At 35.9% G+C, this 16618-nt stretch overlaps 1 protein-coding gene and 1 long non-coding RNA gene across 4 annotated transcripts in view; one reads left to right on the top strand and one right to left on the bottom strand.

The window, feature by feature from the left end:
• INVS (inversin) overlaps positions 1-16618 on the top strand; it is a 233030-nt gene that overhangs the window by 61450 nt on the left and 154962 nt on the right. The gene's annotated exons all lie outside the window — the stretch shown is intronic.
• LOC107649606 (uncharacterized) overlaps positions 4597-16618 on the bottom strand; it is a 57501-nt gene continuing 45479 nt past the window's right edge. The window contains exon 3 of the long non-coding RNA XR_001623541.2: positions 4597-5775. This is a non-coding gene — a long non-coding RNA (uncharacterized LOC107649606). The remainder of the gene's footprint in view (positions 5776-16618) is intronic.

The raw sequence follows: 16618 nt of genomic DNA, 5'->3' as shown, positions 1-16618 counted from the left end.
CCTAATGTCTATAAATTCAACTAAGTAAAATGTTCTATTACTAACAATTGTTAACCTAAAATCATAATGTAATCTAACGTCTTTACTTAAGTATATGTCTGTCCCTACTTCCCTAAGACTTTGAACAAATTTTTTTATTAAAACATTAATAAATTATTCTAACATAGTGTGTTTAGTACATGATTATTTACATATGTATATAGGTTGTATCTATACAGATTTACATATGTACAAATATAATACATTGTTCTGATTTCTATGCAAACTCATGCAGATAAGAAATTTCTTTGTAGGAATTTTCCACAGAAATTTATATATCAGTATGAATTTTGTGTTTTGCAATTATGCATGTTATATACTTATCCAGTTCATGAGATTTCTTCCACATTGTATTTATGTGTAGCATATGTATGTATTTATGTGATGTTAACATGTATGTCGCATTCTTACATAACCTCATTATTACAAGTCCAAAATTTCAAAGCCCTTCTATGTCTTTTGATGTTGATTATAGAAAACTATGTGTCTTGGTTTTTCATCTGTGCTGCATGCCACATTTTTGTCTGTCATCTACTCTTGATTGAAGTCCTGTGTCCTTTAATATTCAAGTACATACTGGAATAATCAGGAACATGCTTACATGTAAGATTTTTACATATGCATGTATGTAAGATTGAAATTTTTCATTGTGCATGGAAGTAAGATATGAATTTTTCATGAGTGCTTGTCAGTATTCATGAGTTGTTCTTCATGTGTGGAAGTAAGCTTGTCATATGATCATCTTCATGAGTGGGTGTATGCAGTATGTTGTAGTATAAATTATTAGATATTATGAATTTTATATTCTCTTATTTTTTTATCTCTTTTGATGTTTAAATTTTAACAAGGGGATTTATTGTTTGCTGTCTTTTAGATATATCTTGGAGATAGAATTTGGATATAATGTATTTTGTTTGGTCATGGAGTTATGTTTTCATGTTAAATAACTTTGTTACTTTCTTTGTTGTTACTATTGTTGGCAGAGACTTTGTATAGACTATGTGGAGACTTCTTTGAAGCTAATTTTACAATGCATGTTTTTCTTTCTGTCTATTTTCTTTTCGGAGCTGTTTTGTTTGTTTTAGAAGTGATTTTCTATTGATTCATACTCTTGTGTGCTTTCTGTTATGTTTCCTTTCATAGGGACTGTTGTTGATTATTGCTAGGGCTATTTGTGTTGTTGATTATGACTAGGGTTATTTGTATTAGATGTCATATTTATGTATCTTCACTGATAACATGACCATATTGTTGTTTCTTGTGAGATATCTGAAACTATGAAGTAATATCTTCATGGTATTACTCTCTTCCTTCCCCCAGTATAGATTTGTTTTTAGGATGAAAGTTGAGAGATATGGGCAACCTGTTCCATTTCTCATCTATAAGTTGGTATTAAAGTCTTTGATAACAAATGTATCCAATGTGAATAGATGCTTCAATAGCATTATAGGTGTTTCCCATCTTCCATTACTATGGTGTTTGTATTTGTCATAGTTATGAAGTTGGAGTTTCCTTCTAAAAGCTTAGGAATTATCTTATGATTAAATTCCTTAGTTGTTCTTTTGCCAGAATATTTTTCTTTTATATATATATATATATATATATATATATATATAATATATATATATATATATATTATATATATATATATAGCTAAGACTAGTCTTTATTCTCACAAGGTGGTTTTTTTTTTGTATTGTATGTTACCCTATGGAACTCAAACTAATCTTGGTTTCAATCTTTTCCACAGATGGTATCTGTCATGTTTTTGAAGTTAGAGAATAGATGTGAAATTATATATATCTATCTCCCCTTCAGTTTGTTCTTTAATATGTTCCTTCCCATTCATAATCAGTGTCTGTATAAGTCATGTAATTAAATTTCTCTATAAAGTCTTCATGATTATCAACTCCTAATCTAGCAAAGAGTTCCTCCAATGGTATACAACTTGTTCTGTGCCCAAAGATATCATCATCATCATCATCATATTCATAAGATTTTGGTTGTTCTGGTTTCAGGTATTCAATTTGCTCATTTGTGCACCACACATTCCCTTCTCCATCCACTTCCTCATAAAGCTTGTAAAATTCATAGGGTTCTTGTTCTAGATCACTATTTTGGTCCATTATTATTACACCATCTGGTATTCCTTCTGACTCTGTTTCTGATTCTGGATCACTGAATTCTGTAATCCTTATGTTATTCATTGGATTTTGTTCAATGTCATGTAAAATTGTGTCAGATGTTGTTAACTCTGGCTTTCTATGTTGATCTAACCCTATGTCACCGGCTTTTATCTTCCCCAAATCTGTTTCTGGTTGTTTCTCATTAATAAGCTTTAGATTTGTGTTTTAAGATGTTAAACTTGATGTTATGGGGTTAACTTCTTCTTGCAGATATGCAATGCTATTGCTAAAATGCATAGGTTCTACCCTATCATCACCCTGAAGTTTTTGTTCATCTTCACTCTCTTTTGACTGTGTAGAGATAGAAACCTTTTCCTCTATGATGTTATTTTCTGGGAATGAGTTTAGTACAGCAGCATTTCCCCTGCATCACTAGGATGTGTGCATTCATTCTTCCCCACATTACTCCATACATATATTTCTGGCTTTTTGTATAGAGATGGTATTTATTGTTATTGAATCATTGTGCACTTCTTTGCTACCTTCTGCCAGCTGTATGGCTGAACCAGTTAAATCTTCTTGATTTAAATCATTTCCTATGAGATCATCTAAATTTGATTGTACTATATCCTCTACTTCATTGGAAAATGAATTTAAATCATAGCTATGATTAATCTCATATAATGTTACTTGACCAGACCCCCTCCTCCACTTAGAATGTTGGTTTCAAGTCTGCTATTTGAATCCTTGGTTGTGATCATCTTTTTAAATTTAACTGTTATCTCACCTCCATTACTTTGAATATGATTATTATTTTCAAATGTAATGTCAGCTTCATTTTCAATAAATTTTGTATTTTCTAAATTAGTCATTGTAGGATAGAAACTTTCACCTTCAGGATTCAAATTAGATGTTTTTTCTAAGGAGATCTGTGCCATATAGCTATTTGAATAATTAACTGGGTTTTGTGGGATTTTGTGCAAATCTGTGAATGTCTTAAAATCATTTACAGTTCCATTAACAATAACCTCATTGGTAACAGTAAACTTGTGCTATGATTTTCTGCGACAGTCATTTTGCTGAAGGGAATTGAAATTTTCTTTCTCTGTATCTCTCACTAATTCCTGTTTGAGTTTATGTGAATTTTTCTGTCTTTTTCTTTTACAAAATTCAATCCCTATGCCCAATCTGCACTGAAAAAAGTTTTCTAAGAATGTTTTGATTTGATTTCTACTTTTTTCATGTGTAGATACTATACAGTTTTTCTCTAAGTCTCCTATCTCGGTTTTCATTTGAGAAATAATGCTTTTTAACTTCTTCACCAAGCTCTTTTACTTGTCTCTGCCTGTCATTTGATCTTTTACTTGGTTTGCATTTTTTTTAGCACTTACAGATTCAATTTCTTGCATCACCTTTTCATGGTCTCTTATCTGTTTTCCCTTAAGTTTAACAGCAGCCTGTCTTTTTTACATTTCTCTATCTCCATGCACCAAACTACATACACTATAGTCCTGGCTTCATAATTCTCTTCTAACCATGTCTGCATATTGGGACTTAGTCCCTGCCTTTATAACTTCTGTCATTTTTTGAAGACTTGCTGCTTGTTGACTTGATTTCAATGAGCAGTGATTACAAGAAGTAGACTTCTGCTTATTATATTTTACTTGTGTTTTTTGTTGTTATTAACCTCATACTTCTTGAGAAAATAGTCTTTGATCAGGTGTCCAGTTTTATGGCAGAAAAAACATTGCCTGGTCTCTCTCTGTACTTTTCTAGGCTGATAAACAGGTTTTGCATATGTTCTAACAGTATTCAAATTCTTAATTTCCTCAATTTCCTTATCTTTTAAATTTTTCTGTGATTCTTACAACTTCTGCTGTAAATCTGTCACCTGTTTAGTTTGCTCTGTATGGCTGTCATATATGCATGATGCAGCATCTCTTAATTCAGTCAAATTTATTGAGTCATATCTTGGAAAATAATGTTTGAAGAAATTCCTGAGGTGTGGTGTGCAACCTTTCAGAAATTGTCTCCTTACATGGCCTACAGATTCGTCTGTATTTTTTTCTATGCCGATTATATCTTCAGCTGTTTCATAAAGGCAATCAATAAATGATGCTGTATGTTCTCCCTTGTCTTTCACCATTCTATCAAATTTTCCCCAAGCATTTGGTTTTGAGCAACACATTTTTTATGGCTTGCAGCAAGTCCTCCCTGCATTTCCTTAGATAGGTCATGCTAATGAGATTAGAGAAATCAAAGTCCTCTCTTTGCTCCTCTGTAGGCCAACTTGTCAGGGCACTTTATGATCTAGTCCTATCAATGAACTGTTGATGCTCAGGAGGGTTAAAAAGTTCTGCCAGAAGAAATTCCACATCCTCAAAATTGGGTTCAAAAACTCAAAAAGTACATTTTAGATCCTTATGCATTCTATGGAACTCGTTGATAAATTTTAGGAACCTTTTCTTCATGGAATCTAATTCCTGAGTAGTAAATTGCCTATGAACCTTGGCGTGCAACACACCAGCTGTATTAGATACCTTGGTAATGTCTTTAAGTGGAAAGATTTTCTCAGCCTCATTATTTGCCTTGGTGTCCTTGTCATTGTCATTGCCCTGTGCACCAGACATTGTTTTCTTGGCCTTTCTTTCTTCATTCTTTGCACCTTTAGGTACATTGTCTGCCTGACCATTTCCCTTATCCTTTATCTGATCTAGCCCTTTTGACTTTAAGAATTCCTCAAACATGTTCTTAACTAGTGTCTCCAAACTCCAAACATACCATGATCTGTGCTGTAGTTTTAGGAATTACACATCTGTAAATGTTTTAAGGTAGGTCATAGTTTGTATTGCAGCCATTGAAATGATGTAGATCTGTGTCAGTATTTGCCAGAGTATTGTCTCTTTTTGAAATGGTATATTTAGTATGAACATCGTGGTATTAGTTATATATTCCATAGAATCAACATTCATATTTGTCATTGTATTATACAGGATATTGTAAATCCAGTATCCTGCAATAGCTGCCAAAAATACCACCCCACAGATCACTTGCTTAAACATCTTTGCCTTCAGGATTGTGAATTCAGTCAGTCTGGGTGCCAAATTGTAATAAGGGATTATTTGAATGGTAAATGGTAACTAAAGATCAGGGCTGTTAATCTTCTTCCTTCCTCCCTTCCTCCCTTCTTCCCTCCCCTTTCTGATGATGTCTCAAATAAAACACTCTTTCTCTTCTCTAAATTAAATAAGGGGTTTATTGGGAAGAAAGGAAAGATAAGAAATGGAGGGAAAGAGGGTTAGGGGTTTCCCTAATACTAGAATAAGTCTTAGGTTGGAGGATGGTGGAATATGCTTCAGTTTGGAAAAATGGGGTGATAGGTCTGGAAGTTCAGTCACTGTATCACAACAGAGCAAATCAGAGAGAGTGGACTTTGTCCTTCTTTCTTCTGTCTCCAAGCCAAGAGACCCTTCTCCTTTCTGTCTTCAAGGCTAAAGATATAACAGACTTCTTTCTGTCACCAAAGCCAAGAGAGTCCTGACTTTTCTGTCTTCAAAGCCAAAGACTTCAGACTTCAGTTGATCTGATCCCCTTCTTCCAACTGTTTCTCCTGGTCACATTCCAGAACAGAATATTCTCATTTGAATGACAGGTCATAAGTCCCAGCTACTCAGCTCCTGTTGCAAACCATTCCCAATTTCTCAGTTCCATAACAGTCATATACCATTTGTTTAACCATTCTCCAAGTGAAAGACATCCCCTCGATTTTCTGTTCTTTGCCATTATAAAAAGAGCTTCTATAGATATTTTTGTACATTTATGTCCTTTTCCTTTCCATTTGATTTCTTTAAGGTACAGATCTATTAGTGATATTTCTGGATCACAGTTTTATAGGCCTTTGGGCATAGTTCCAAATTTCTCCCATAAAATTGAAGGGATATCCATTAACTGGGGAATGGATAAACAAACTGTGGTACATGATACTGATAGAATACTCTTCTGCTGTAAGAAATGATGAACAAAATGATGTCAGAAAAAATTTCAAAAACCTACAGGAACTCATGCAGAATAAAACAAATAGAACCAGCAAACCATCATATATAGAACAGCAATATTATAGGATGATCAATTGTGAAAGTCTTAGCTGTTCTCACCAATGCAATGATTCAAACCAATTTCAAAGCATTTATGATGAAAAAATACTATTCACCTCCAGAGAAAGAACTGTTGGAGTCAGAATTCTGAACAAAGCAGTTTTGGTTTTATATGAGTATTCTCTTACAACCCTAAACAATATGGAAACCTGTTTTGCATGATAACACATATATAACCCAGATCAAATTAATTACCAACCCTAGGAAGAGGGAGGGAAGGGGGAAAGGGAGATAAATTGGATCTTATAGCATCAGAAAACTTATGTGGAAATGTTACATGTAATTGGTAAAATAAAATATCTTTACAAAAAAACAAACAAATAAATTACTCTCTAGAATGGTTGGATTAGTCTACAACTCCACCAACAATGCATTAGTGTCCCTATTTTTTCCACAACCCCTCCAATATTTGTCATTTTCCTTTTCCATCATATTAGATAATCTGATAGATGTGAGGGAAGAAGGGAGAAGTAATAAATATTTAAGTGCCTCTTATGTGTTAAGCACTCAATAGTCAGGGATTGAGGATAGGACACAAATATCTCCTCTCAGTTTTGATAATCAACTCATGCTGATGGTTGAGTGATAGGTGTAGCTACCTCTGAAGACAGGCATTTAATTCTTGCTAGGTATCAGTATCCCAGAGCCTAGGGTAACGTCCTTGTCACTTACGGTAAATTTGTGGTACTGACATATTCACTTAAAAGAATAGAAGCCCAGAACTCTGAATCAGACTATGAGCTGTGGTGAGTCAGAGGGAAGGGGCATCTAAGTACCCAGAAAGAGTTTATATCTTATTTAGTGGATGGCCTTTTGGGTGTGGCTGCTGGAAAACTTGGCACAATCTGCCTATGACCAATGCAGTGTTCAGCAGGAGCGGAAAACACAAGTAACTACCTTGAAGCAACTGGCTTTGAGGGATTAGGTGAAGTCAAACAGTCAGCTCCTCCAAAACTCTCTGCATCCTATCTGTTGATCTGGTATGAATTGTCTAGCCTGAATCTCTGTTCTAATAATTAGTTTTCCAATTCCTCTCATCCCTTTGGATTTAGACAATTCTGTTGCACTCTACTACCAACCTAATCCTACTTTCATATTATTATTAGGCATCATCTCACAGCTAGTAAGTGTCTGAGGCCAGATTTAAGCTCAAGTGTTTCTAATTCTTTACAAAGGTAAAGGATAGTGAATGTTAAGAACTACATATCCTATTGGATTTTATAAATATATTGATTACTTATTCTATGCTCCTTTTTTAGAAAAATAAGTCTTTATTATAAGGGATAGCTCTATGTGTAAGGGAAGAGGAAGAGGTATTTGGGGACACTGAAGTTAGAGAAAAATGAAAGATATCAACAAAAGCTTTTTCTTCTAAAATGTATTCCTTGGGGGCAGCTAAGTAGCTCAGTAGATAGAGAGCCAGGCCTATGGCAAATCTGGTTGCAGATACTTCCTAGCTGTGTGACCCTGGGCAAGTCACTGAATCCCCATTGCCTATTCCTTCTTGTTCTTCTGCCTTGGAACCTATACACAGTATTGATTCTAAGAGAGAAAGCATAGGTTTAAAAAAAAAAAAGAAGACTTTAATTGAATGGTTGTCCATCAATTGGGAAGTACCTGGTTATGGTATATGTTTGTAATGGAATCCTATTGTGCTATAAGAAATGATGAGCAGGATAATTTCTGGAAAGGGAAAACCTGGAAAGACGTCCATGAACTAATGAAAAGCGAAGTGAGCAGAACCAGAACTTTAAACACAGACAGCAATATTTTTTGATGAATAAACTGTGAATGACCTAGTTATTCTCAGCAATGAAGTGATTCAAAATCTTAGAGATTCATGATAAAAAAGCCATTTACCTTCAGAGAAAGAACTGATAAGAGTCTAAATGCTGACTGAAGCATACTATATATCTTTTTCTTTCTTCTACTTCTTGTTCTTGTTCTTATCCTTCATTTTTTTGGATCTCTTCCACAAAATGGCTAATATGAAAAAATGATTTCCATGATTCCATATGTAAAATCTATATCAGATTACTTACTATCTCAGAGAGGGGAAGGGATGAGAGGGAATAATGAATAGAAGAAAGGATGGAAAATTTGGAACTCAAAAAAATTTTAAATTAATATTTTAAAATTTGTTTTTACATATAATTGGAGGAAAATAAAATATTATTAAAAATTTAAAATATTCCTTGTAGCACCCAGCATATTGTACTTTAGGAAACTGCTTACTTTGTCATGATCAGTTTCGCTGAGAATAACTTTGCTATTAGCTTGGAAAGAATAAGGCCAGAGACATGCTGCAGAAGGAAAAAAATATTGCTGGAAGTCCAGCTGGACCTATATTCTTATTCGTGGCTTCCACCACTGGGTGCAGTTAGTGACTCTTCTGGCAGTGAACTTTTATCACAACCCTTCTTAACTTTGCCTTGAGAGGTTCTTGAAAAACAGGAACTTTAGTTTCATAGGAAGAACTCTCATAGTAGACCAATACATTGGGGAATTCTCCTCCTTCAGTTTCTGGAAAACCTTCTTCAACAAGTTAGGCAAGTTAGCAAAAACAAGAAGCAGCACATCCTTCTGTTCCAGAAAAAGTGAGAAGCCCTGACTAGGGGACCTTACTAACTGGTATCTGCTTCCTGAGAATGTGATCATGGTTCCTCTTCTCTCTATTCTCAAGGGAAGATTCCCATAGAAGATTACAGGACCCCATCAATAGATCAACCTAATGTAACTCTAATCTGCTTTGGGATATGTAATGGAATTAAAATACATAAAGCATTTACTATGTCCCTGGCACTGTACTAAGCATTGGGGGTGCAAATATAAGAAAACAAGTACCAGATGATCTCTACCCTCAAGGAATATGTATTTCAGTTGTTGTTTAATCACGTCTGACTCTTTGACTTTCAAGACCCCATTTGGAATTTTCCTGGCTGTGGAAAGGAAATTAGACTGACAGTTTGTGGGGAAGGGGCCAACTGGGAGTGGCAGTGGGATCTTGTGACTAGCACTTCCTTCCTGCCGGGAGTGGCAATTGAGTCTTGGAACTAGCACTTCCTTCCTGCCGGGGTTGGACTTGTTTCCTGGTGTTGGAGGAGGTAGGAGCTTGTTCAGCCCAGTCTGGAGTGGTATGCTCTTCTTGGTTCAGCTGGAAGTCACAGGCTTCTGAAGGTCTGATCTGTTCTTGTTTGCTTTCTGTCTACTGCTAAGATTCTAAAAAGACAAAACTGGACTGATATAGAGCAGACGGGAGTGGGAGAACCCTCCACCAGCCTCTGGCCTGGCCTCAACTCTGAAGCTGAGGAAAAAACTCCAATCCCACCTGGTTATTAAACTTTATATTATTTGAATTTGCAGTCATATAAGTGGACTATCTTTTCTGGTCATAGAGGGAGCTGAACTTCAGTTCAGTCATTCCAGGACAAACAGGCCTTATCAGACCCCTGCTGCTTCCTCTCAGCAGGGGGCATCTCCCTCCTTTGCTTCACCAAGCAATACACCCTCCCCTTAACTCCTCCATACCCCACACAAACCTCACTTTATCCCCCTGTTTTCCAATTCCCATTTCCTTTCCCATTAAATATTACAGTTTTTGGCAGAGCCAGCTAGGTTTCCCAACCTATGGAAAAAATATTGGAGTGATTTGTCTATTCCTCTTCCAGCTAATTTTGCAGATGAGGAAACTAAGGCAGAGTAAACTGCCTTGCCCAGGGTCATGAAGCTAGTAAGTGTCTGAGGCCGGATTGCAGAAAGTCTATTGTGTTCAAAAGTCTCTCCAAGAAACTTCCATCAAACATATAACAACTGTGCCAGAAGCACACTATTCAGACCTTCCACATGGTGAATATCATCAGACTCATTCTGTAAATGTGTCAGTCCCCATTACAATAGTTCATATTGATTAAATTTTGAGTCTTTCATCAAGCTCTTCCTAGAATTTCTCTACTTCATACTCTGCAACAGAATATAAGCTAATAAATATGTTGCTAATAAGAGTATTTTGCTAATAAACTAGTGGCTCAGTGGATAGAGTGATGGGCCTAGAATCAGGAAGACCTGAGTTTAAATTTGGCCTCAGACACTTACTAGATGTGTGACCCTGAGCAAGTCCCTTAACTGCTATCAACTTCAATTTCTTCATCCGTAAAAGGGTAATAACAATAGCACCTATCTCTCAGAGCTATCATAAGGATAAAATGAGATATTTGTAAATTCTTTGCAAATGTAAGTACTATATAAATGTTAGCAAATTATTATTGTTATCATTATTATAAACTGCAATGATTTTCATGCTATATTTTTGGCAGACACTTATAATAAAGACTGTGACATGAGCTGACCAAGTGCCCCAAGAAATAATGTCTCTTGTTGATTTTTGTAATTTTGGGGGACTCACACTCCTTAAATGGAGAAATGAGAGCTGAAGGCAGTGAGGAAAGGATTGATGAAAATGGCTTCCCTCACTACTCCCTCCCAGAGTCCCTGAATTACTTGAGGGAGACAAAATGGAGATCTCCCCTCAGTGTAGGCTTGCCCCTTGAGTGCCGTGACAGTCCTCAAGGGTGGAAGGGAAGTCTTCTCTGCAAGAGGAATATGGGACTTCAATATGGATATGCACTGCTTTGGGAAGCTCACAAGCTTCCCCCTCATGTCTTCTTGAAAAGTGGTAACAAGATGGAATCTGCCAATGGGCTAACTCTCTAGTTGTAAATAAATGAGATTGAATTTGCTATCTGACTGCTTATTTGATTTAATTGTTAATTGGGGCAAAGGGTAGTGGTTAGAAGGGTTGTGGGTCACCCTAAATCTCTTTCTAAATAAAACTAATTACTGAAGTACTCGATTTTCTTGTAGGCAGGGGAGAGGTAGAAAAAAGGGAAGAGAGTGCTGCTCACCGATTTGAGTCCAGTATCTCAAGAGTTCATGGCAATGAAAGACTTTGAAGAAATTAGGTTTCTTGACAGGAACCAGCAATATTAAGATTTCTGTCAGTGTCAGAAATCCCCAAAGGTGTCTTGAATGGCCCCAGAAATAGCTCCTCCTTCCACTTTCTTCTGTGTCTCAGCAACCAAAACCACCTCCTCAGGAGAATTTCCCAGAAGTCCTTCTTCAGTTCCCAACTGCCGTTCCTGCCCACTTTTCCATTTCCCCTAATGGTTCTTTTTTTTTTTAATTTGGTCAATTTCAAACATTATTCCTTGGTTACAAAAATCATATTCTATTCCTCCCTCCCATCCCCCCACCCTTCCCATAGCTGAGGTGCAATTCCATTGATTATTACATGTGTCCTTGATCAGAACCTATTTCCATGCTGTTGATGTTTGTTCCTTTAGGGTCTATATTCCCAATCATATCCCCCTCAACCCATGTAATCAAGCAGTTGTTTTTTCTTCTGTGTTTCTACTCTGACAGTTTTTCCTCTGAATGTGGATAGTGTTCTTTTTTGTAGATCCCTCCAAGTTGTTCAGGATCACTGCATTGCCACTAATGGAGAAGTCCATTACATTCGATTGTGCCACAATGTATCAGTCTCTGTGTACAATGTTTTCCTGGTTCTGCTCCTTTCACTCTGCATCACTTCCTAGAGGTTGTTCCAGTTCCCATGGAATTCCTCCACTTTATTATTCCTTTGAGCACAGTAGTGTTCCATCACCAACATATACCACAATTTGTTCAGCCATTCCCCAATTGAAAGGCATCCCCTCATTTTCCAATTTTTTGACACCACAAAGAGCGCAGTTGAATATTCTTATATGTGTCTTTTTCCTTATGATCTCTTTGGGATACAAACCCAGCAGTGCTATGGCTGGATCAAAGGGCAGAGAGTCTTTTATCGCCCTTTGGGCATAGTTCCAAATTGCCCTCCATAATGCCCCAATGGTTCTTTTGTCCTAATCCCCATCATTACACTTGTAGAGAAGAATCTTTCAAACTTCTTTATTTTCCTTTTCAAGGAGAAGCTGTGACCCATCCTTCATTTTGTTTCAACTTCCCTTTGTTTTCTCCTTCAGTTTAAAGCAAAAATGTCCAGATGTCTACAACTCAGTTCTCCAGGAGTGTGTCCCTTTGTTGCTCATTGGACAATGATCTGTCAATGAGAGTACTGACAGCTAAGTTGGTGTTCATAGCAAAATCCAAAAAGTGTGCTCTGCTTTGTAGCCTCTGCTTCCTTTTCTACTACTCTGACTTTTCTGTAGAGATGGATAAGACCTTTTCAGGAGTTAGGGCCATTTATATTTTCCTTTGTTTCATGGATTGCCATGCCAAAGAACTCCTAACCAAATGGTTTGCCTCTCAGCAGTTTTTGACATTCTCTCCCTGGAATTTTATCACACTATTCTCTCTTAACTTGTCTTTGTTTTCTCAGTTTCCTTTTCCAATCCATTATCTATGTCTCACCCACTAACCTTGGGAGAGTTCTCTCTCAACATCCTCTATATGATTTTATCAAAATGGGAAACAATAGACAGAGAATCATGATTGACACAAAGTGACTGAAAAGTTTTCGTGACATTTTAATCATTGAAAACTCATTTACTTAAATGTAAATAATTGTAAAACAAGTTTAACTATATTGATATTTAATATTAAGTTTATTATAAAGCCTTTCTTAAACAAACTGTTAAAATAAAATGGTCATTTTTACTTTTATAAATAATAGGCCTCCTATTTAAAACTTATAATAACCTAATTAATGTTAGTAAACACATTAGATGAAAAAGTACTATGTCATTTATGTTTTTAGAATATTTTTTATTTTTCTCAACACATGTGAAAATAATTTTAATATTCTTTTTAATAATTTTAAGTTCCCTCCCCCCTACCTTGAGAAGGCAAGTACTTTGACACTGATTATACATAGGCAATCATGCAAAGCACATTTCCATATTAGCCATGTTGCAAAAGAGAACACTGTCAAAAAATAACAATAAGAAAGATAAAGTTTAAAAAGTATGCCTCGACCTACATTCAGACTCCACCAGTTCTTTCTTTGGAGGGTAGATAGCATTCTTCATCATCAGTCCTTTGGAATTGTCTTTTTTCATTATATTGCTAAGAATAGCTAGGTCATTTAGAGTTGATCATTGTACAATATTACTATTACTGGGTACAATCTCACATGGCTCTGCTCACTTCACTTTATTGTTGGTTCATATAAGTCTTCCTAGGATTTTCTGAAACCATCTTGCTCAACATTTTTTATAGCACAATAGTATTCCATCACAATTATATACCATAATGTCAGTTAACTCTACTACAACAATGTTATAGAAGGATAAGTGACAAATTGATGTTGGCTAAGTTTTAAGACATTTAAATAATATTGGTTATTATGCATTAAAGTAACTATAAGTTCATGTTGATTGGAACAGTTATGTGAGATAGAACCATAACTTTCAAAAACATATATGGCCCTTAGAGTTTTATATCAACCATATTCACAAAATAAACCATCATCTTTCCCTCTTCCTCATTTTGACCTTTTCTTCCTTCTGTATAGGATTATTTCAGGGAGGGAAAGTACATTGTAAATTGTAAAGCACTAAGGAAATGTCAATTGTTATTACTGCTAGTAATAATTATTCTGCATTCACTAAGTTAAGAACACAAAAATCTGTCTGCTACAAATAGATTCAGAGTTCCTCACTAGCACAAATTCCCATGGAAACCAATCAAAAAATGAAAAGAAAAGTGTGAGAGTATATTGAATTTCCTTTAGACCTACTGCTTGGTTTTCATTAGGCCCATGCTGATTTCTTTTAGATCCTGGGCATATGGCCAGTGATTATTTTCATGGCCCAGGTAGTGGATCTTTAAATCCATCAATTTTCTTTTTTGAAAAATCATTTTGTTTAAATCCTCTTTTCAAAACAAAATTTAGGCTTTACCCTTCAATAGTGATTCTTGCATATTTCAGTACCATATTTACTCATATAATTTTTCCATCCTTTTCTTTCTCACATAGGCAATATATCAATTTTTTTTAAAGTGGAGAATGATGGATCTTGGGTAAACCCAAATACCCTTGAAACCCTAATTCCCCCTAGCAGAATAACCATATGAGCTTATCTGTTGGTACACATTTCAAAGACACTGATTTCCATTTTAATTTATAGTAATAAAAATTTACCTGAAATTTCTCTGGGTTAGTCATTTAATCTCTTATTTTCCTCCTTTTCATGAGGAAAGCCCTTTGTGAAGAACCAGATATATTGTGAGCAATCAGCTGGTACATAGCAGGTGCTAAATAAATGTGTGCTAAAGAACTATTAAATAAAATCCAGAAATATTAGTTACCATAACAATCTAGTCCAAATTATTATTAAGATAACTAGCATGTTCAAATCTGGCCTCAGATACTTCCTAGCTTTGTGACCCTGGGCAAGTCACTTAACCTCCATTGTCTAGCCCTTCCCACTCTTCTGCCTTGGAACCAGCACAGTATTGATTCTAAGATGGAAGGTAAGGGTTTAAAAAAAAAAAGATAACTAGCATAATATGGGATGTCCTGTATGGTTCCAAAGGAGGGCAGAACAGATATAGCTCTACATCTCCTCTTTGGTTTATACCAGGAATGAAAAAAGGAAGTTGGAGCCAGAGGATGCTCTACATTCCTCAGAGAAGAGTTATGAGACTAGAATTAAGATATCTACGAAAAGTAGTTTTCAGGTTCTATATAAACACCTGATCACTGTTTTCTAATATGGAAGGAGGAAACCCAAGCTTTCTATCCAAGAAAAGACTTCCTTTCCACAAAATACCAGTTTCACAAAGAACACACATAGCCAAAGAAACCCATTTATCCAAGAAAATAGCAAAACACTAGTGCACATCAACAAAGGCAAAAAAAAATATATATATATATATATATATCACAACAGAAATCAGAGAAAGTATAAATGTGAAGATACATCAGCTAATGCAAATTGAAGAAGCTATTCTATTAGAGTAAGGCATCTCTACTCGTGTAAGACAGATTTCACTAATGGGAAATTCCCCTAAATCTCTAGAGCAGCAAGTTGTGGGTAAGGAGAGACTGTAGGCTCTTTTCATGTCTGCTTTTCCCAGAGTCTTTTTCTCCTTTTATCAACCTAAAGTCAGATTGGAATTGTTCATCTCTTTCAAAGATGAAAGCCAAAAGACCCCCAAGGCACTGGCTAGAGCAAAGAGACTGAAGAGACCTTTCCCCTCTCCTCTTTCCTCTCCTGGGCAGTCAGAGGGCACATCTTCACCAATGATGGGATAATCTCATAACTGTGGGCTTTGAGGCTCAGGTTACACTAGTTAGGTTATATTTCCATTTCTGAGGGACAACCTGCATTATGCATAGCATACTGACCTTGGAGTCAGTACAAACTGAGTTCAGGTCCTATCTCTGACACAGACTACCTGTCTGACCCCAGGCAAATTACTAAACTTTTCAGTGCCCCAGACCATTCTCAAAGACCATTCTCTCTGTAAGTTACAGGCAAAATGCTGTCTCTATAGGTAGGATATAGAGGTAGTTTTACATTGGGAGCTCCCATTCCAGTTAAACTATAGATCTAGAGTAGGACCACAGGTCCACAACTTTCCATTACTACAGAAAATAAATTTAAAAATTAAAGTAAATATTAAAATGTTTGGGCAAGAACAAAACATGTATTGATCTTTTTTTTTTTCAAAAATAAATTCAAAAGCACCAAGAAACCTATTTCTATATACCATTGAGATGAATTCAAACTGTCAGGAATGGCAAGAGAACAGAAGCCTATGTCCAGATGTGGAATTACATCACCATTGTTTGCTAAAACTCTGTGAGACAGAGACCTATTTTTTTTTTCCTTCTAAGACAGAAAAATGGTATATAGCAAGCTTCTGGAAAATATCCAGGGGTAAACCTGTGACCAAATATCCAGGGGTAAACCAAAGTGCTATAAATTTCACCTTAAGATTGCAACCATTGGCTCTTACTGTGCATTCAGTTATTATAAATTGCTGTGATTGGCACCAGCAACCATGAGAAGGGGAAAGGATTTCTTCCTTAAAATTACTCAGTAGGGAATTATATGATGGGGGAGGCGGGAAGTATTAAAGTGCAACCAAAGAGCTACAAAGATGAGATCCACATCCAAATAGGTGAAATAATACCTCAATAGCTAGCAAGTATTGAAGTCATCAGGGACTGGTGAAATCTAACCCAGAGTGGAAAAGGAACAACCTTTACTACTATCAGAACCCTCAAGGCAATTATTTTTCACAGCTCTTGGACAAGTGATGTCTGTGATGGAATCCTTTGGGAGATAACATGGT

The sequence above is a fragment of the Monodelphis domestica genome, chromosome 7 (genome assembly GCF_027887165.1).
Source record: "Monodelphis domestica isolate mMonDom1 chromosome 7, mMonDom1.pri, whole genome shotgun sequence".
In the NCBI taxonomy this organism is placed as follows: Eukaryota; Metazoa; Chordata; class Mammalia; order Didelphimorphia; family Didelphidae; genus Monodelphis; species Monodelphis domestica.
The sequence above is the reverse complement of the archived record's forward strand: the minus strand, read 5'-3'. Positions and strand labels throughout refer to the sequence as shown.